We start from the raw sequence: 6,000 nt of genomic DNA on the forward strand, positions 1-6,000 counted from the left end.
AACACAACTATTATGGTTGTTAGATTCATGTTAAGCAGAGGGCATCATCCATGACACGGTTTGAGGAAGAATAAAGAACTTCTCAAAGGACTGATAAAACTTCATGAGAATAGTTATAAGTGGGGTTTAGATTACGAACCAACCAAAGTTGACAAGCAAAGATTGGCCAAAAAAAAAGTTAGCTCGGATTTAAAACTGATACCCTAGAACCGAAATGATTCCCATCTGTGACATTCAACATAGTTTCTAAAGTGCATGAAAGACAAACAAGACTTATATTGCAATAGCCGGAGATTATTTTTCGATTGGTGATGCTAATTGGGTTCGTCCATATGATGCAAAAGCAGATATCAAGAATGGGGAGACAATCAAGTTGCCTATAGTATTCAATGCAATTCCCATTTTTTAGAATAATCCATTAACAGATGATTGTACTAAAATCCCGCCACATAACTTTGACCATCTTATTAATCAGGCAATAAAAGATAATGAAGAAGATTATGAATTTCCCCTAGAATTGTTAAAATTGGTAGAATAAGAAGCCAAGGGCATTATGCCCCATAAGGAACCAATAAAAATGATTAACCAAGGGAAAGATGAAAATAGGAAGGAAATTAAAGTCGACATTATCTTAAAGAAAGAAGTATATCATGAACTAATCCAAATCTTACAGGAATACAAAGATATTTTTGCCTCGTCATATAAGGATATGTATGGATTGGATACTAGAATAATGGAGCATAAATTTCCCTTAAAAACCGATTTTTTTCGGTCAAACAAGAATTAAGGCGAATAAAGTCCAATATGTCATTAAAAATCATGAAAGAGGTAAAAAAAAATTTGATGTTCGGTTCCTCGCGGTGGCAAGTTATCCCTAATGGATATCCAATATTGTACCGGTATTGAAAAAGGATGGCAAAGTTCAAACGTGTGTCGACCATAGGGACCTTAACAAAGCCAGTCCTAAAGATAATTTCCCGTTACCTCACATCGATATTTTGGATAACAATATGGCTCGCCATTCACTTTTTCTCCTTTTTGGATGGTTGCTCAAGATATAATCAAATCAAAATGGCAGTCGAAGATATGGAAGAATCAACTTTCATCACTGCTTAGGGAACATTGTGTGACAAGGTAATGCCTTTTGGTCTAAAGAAAGCTATGACAACCTACCAAAGAGCTATTGTAACTCAATTCCATAATACATAAAGAGATAGGAGTTTATGTAGATGACATTATTGCTAAATCACAAATAGAAGAAAAATATGTGATTGATCTAAAGAAACTCTTTGAAAGATTCAGAAAGTTCAAGATAAAATTTAACCCCTTCAAATGCACTTTAGGCATACGGTCGGGTAAATTGTTAGAATTTGTGGTTAGTCAGAGAGGAATAGAGGTTGATCCCGATAAGATTCGAGCCATTGCAGAAATTCCTCCCCCGAGTACAGAAAAAGAAGTTTGCGGTTTTCTTGGAAGACTAAATTATATTTCAAGATTTATATCACAACTAACTGCTACTTGTGAACCGATATTTAAACTTTTACGAAAAATCAAACAATTGTGTGGAACGAAGAATGTCAAAGATCCCACTACTAATTGAGCTAGTAGCTAGTAGCTCAATTGGTAGTGGGATCTTTGAAAAGGCGGTACTTATCCCCTAGGTATCGGGCTCGAATCCCACGGAAGGCAAAAACTCGCCAGATTTCCAATTGAGGGAAAGGGGGGGCGAGAAGATCGTGAGGTAGCATCACCGGTAACGCTGGAGGGCTGGGGTGTTGCACGTACTGGGGAAACATGATGAAACACGAAAAAAGGAGCATCCCATTTACTATCTAAGTAAAAATTTTACAGATGTTGAAACAAGATATACAATGTAAGAACGTACTTGTTGTGCCTTAGCCTGGGCGGCTCATCGCTTGAGGCAATACATGCTTTGCCATACAACTTATTTGATATCCAAAATGGATCCAATCAAGTACATTTTTGAAAAGTCTGCTCTCATAGGGCGAATTGCTCGATGGCAGGTGTTGTTATCAGAATATGATATTACCTATGTTACTCAGAAAGCCATCAAAGGGAGTGCCTTAGCAGATTATTTAGCTAATCAACATGTTGATGATTATAAATCAATGCAATGCGATTTCCCAGACAAAAGTATCATGGTTTTGTCTGAAAGAGTATGATGATGGAAAATGGACCTTGTTGTTCGACGGGGACTCAAACATAATGGGGCATGGGATTGGGGTTGTTTTAATATCTCCCAAAAAACAGTTCATACCTATCACAGCGCGATTGTGTTTTGATTGTACCAATAATATGGTAGAATATGAAGCTTGTGCCATGGGAATTTTGGCGGCTTTGGAATCAAAAGCGAAAGTTCTAGAAGTATATGGAGATTCAGCCCTAGTCATTAATCAGCTTAACCAAAAATGGGAAACTCGAGATAAGAAGTTAATACCTTATTTTACCTACATAAAAGAATTGTCTTTAGAATTTGACAAAATCACGTTTCACCATGTCTCTCGAGAAGACAATCAATTGGTTGATGCTTTGGCTACTTTATCATCTATGTTTCAAATAAATCGAAACGATGAAATCCCCATCAATTAAAACGAAGAGTCGAGATTATCCAGCCTACTGCCATGTCATGGAAGGAGAAACTGACGGAAAACCGTGGTATCACGACATCAAATATTATCTTATAAATAGAGAATATCCTCCCGGAATATCGGAGAATGAGAAAAGAACTCTGTGACAGTTATCCGCGAGCTTTTTTGTGAACGAAAATATTTTGTATAAGAGGAATCACGATATGGTACTCCTCATATGTGTTGATGTCAATGAGGCGAAAGAAATTCTATAAGATATCCACAATGGCTCTTATGAGATCCATATGAACGGACACGCCATGTCTAGAAAGATTCTCCAGGCCGGATATTATGGGCTCACCCTAGAAAAAGATTGTTTTAATTATGTTAAGAAATGTCATAAGTGTCAAATATAAGTTGACAATATCCACGCCCAACCAGTGCCTCTGAACACCCTTTTAGCGCCCTGTCCATTCTCAATGTGGGCATAGACGTCATTGGAATGATCGAACGAAAAGCATCAAATGGATCGCTTCATCTTAGTGGTAATTGATTACTTTACCAAATGGATATAGGCCGCTTCATACGCCAATGTAACCAAAAATGTGGTAGTCAAATTTATAAAAAGGGAATTAATATGTCGTTATGGTCTACCAAGCAAGATCATTACTGACAATGCCACAAATCTAAATAACAAAATGATGGATGAATTGTGTGTCACCTTTAAAACTCAACACCACAACTCGTCCCCGTACAGATCAAAAATGAATGGTGCACTTGAAGCAGCAAATAAAAACATCAAAAAAATTATTCAGAAAATGGTTATAACATACAAATATTGGCATGATATGTTGTCGTTTGCACTACACGGGTATCGTACTTCGGTATGCACTTCAACCGGGGAAACCCCTTTTTCCTTAGTATATCGGATGGAGGTTATGCTACCTATTGAAGTAGAAATCCCCTCGCTAAGAGTATTAATGGAAGCTAAACTAGAGAAGTCGGAATGGGTACAAACACGTTTTGATCAATTGAATTTGATTGAAGAAAAAAAGGTTGGCGGCCTTATGCCATGGGCAATTATATCAGAAAAGACTGAAGAAAGCGTATGAGAAAAAAATACATCCTCGAGAATTCCGGGAAGGAGATCTGGTGCTGAAAAAAAATCTTACCCATTCAAAAGGATTATCGTGGGAAATGGACTCCTAACTATGAGGGCCCATACGTCCGTGAAGAAAGTTTTCTCAAGTGGAGCTTTGATCCTTACGAATATGGATGGAAAAGATTTAGTTCTTCCTGTAAACTCAGACGCCGTAAAAAAGTATTATGCTTAAATAATGAATACTCATTAGGTTGAAAACCTGAAAAGGCAACCTAGACAAAAATTAGGGTACAAAAAATATACCCGCTAGGTTGAAAACCTGAAAGGGCGACCTATGCAAAAAGTAGGGTAAAAAAAAACACCCTCGAGGTTGAAACCCTGAAAGGGCAACCTAGGCAAAAATTAGGGTACAAGAAAAATATATGTTAGGTTGAAAATCCAAAAGGGCGACGTGAGAGAAGAAGAAAAACAACAACAAAAACAAGAACAAAGAATATATACTCGAAAAGACAAAATGAACAATATGGATCGGATTATGGCATGAGAAGTTAGTACAGTCTACCTTTGAATTACTTGTAACCAAGTTGGGTATTCCACCCATTTCTTTTGTTTTATCTTATGTATATTCTTTTTTTCTTTACCTTTGAATTACTAGCAACCAAGACGGGTCTTCCATCCATTTCTTTTGTTTTATCTTATGTATATTCTTTTTTCTTTCAATATATTCATATATACTGTTATCACCTTTATAATTTAACTCTTTTTCCTGAATGCATCTTATGATTATCATGTATTGGAAAGTAAAACATATACCATAACTCGATATCATGAAACCGAATAAAATATAGGTTGTTTACAGTATAAGACATACAACGACATGAGATCCAACTTAAGATCACAATATTAATTTTTCTTCAAAAAAAACAAGAAAAAAAAAGAAAGAACATAAGAAAAGGAAAAATAGAAGAGGACAAAAAAAAGAGATCAAAGATATCACGTTCAAAAAAAAGTATAATTGATTTTTCTCATTCATGATTTGAATGGGCATGTCCAATAAAAATATTAATAAAAACCGACATATTCATTCGTTCATTCATGACATTTTATAAATTTAAAGCCGAGAAAACGACCCGCATGTTGAAGCCGGGAAAACGACTCGCACCTGAAGTCGGGAAAACGACCCGCATGTTGAAGCCGGGAAAACGACTCGCACTCGAAGCCGAGAAAACGACCTGCATGTTGAAGCCAGGAAAACGACTCGCACCCGAAGCCGATAAAACGACCAGCATGTTGAAGCCGGGAAAACGGCTCGCACTTGAAGCCGGCAAAACGACCTGCACGTTGAAGCCGGGAGAACGACTCGCACCCCGAACCCGAGAAAACGACCCGCATGTTGAAGCCGGGAAAATGACTCACACCCGAAGCCGAGAAAATGACCTGCATGTTGAAGCCGGGAAAACGCTCGCACCCGAAGCCAAGAAAACGACCCGCATGTTGAAGTCGGGAAAACGACTCGCACCTCGAAGCCAAGAAAACGGACCGCGTGTTGAAGCCGGAAAAACGACTCGCACCTGAAGCCGAGAAAACGACTCGCATGTTGAAGCCAGGAAAGCGACTCGCACCCGAAGCCAAGAAAATGACTCGCATCTTGAAGTCGGGAAAATGACTCGAATTCTTCTAAAAATTATTTTTCGGACAAAATTAGAATTTGTTATCTTTACTTATTTTTACTTTTATTCTCAAGTAAATTCTAACTAAAGAGGGGCAACTATTGACACCTAATTTTGTCCGATTTTTACTTTTTATTAAAAAAGGAAATAATAATAATAATAATAATAATAATAATAATAATAATAATAATAATAATAAATATATAAATATATGTGAAGAAATATAAAAATAAAAATAAATAATTAGGTCTATAAGAAATAAAAATATAATAAATAAAATAATAATAAGAAATATAATAAAAAAATATATAATAAAGGAATAAAAATATAATAATAAGAAATAATAAAAAATAATAATAATATGAAATAAAAATAAAGGAAACTGAAAAGAAATGAATTGATGGTAATAAAAATCGATGTAATGATGATCAAAATAAATGGAAAAGAAACCAAAAAGAAATGGATTGATGGTCATAAAAATCAGTATAATGGTGATCAATTGAATAGAAAAGAAACCGAAGAAATGAATCAATGACAATAAGAAATAGTATAATTGTTGCCAAAAAGAATAGATTAATGGTAATCAATTGACAATTATTCTCTTCTCTTTTGTAATCTACACCCAAAAGTCTATAAATAG

Source organism: Cicer arietinum, chromosome 5 (assembly GCF_000331145.2).
Source record: "Cicer arietinum cultivar CDC Frontier isolate Library 1 chromosome 5, Cicar.CDCFrontier_v2.0, whole genome shotgun sequence".
NCBI classification, from domain to species: domain Eukaryota; kingdom Viridiplantae; phylum Streptophyta; class Magnoliopsida; order Fabales; family Fabaceae; genus Cicer; species Cicer arietinum.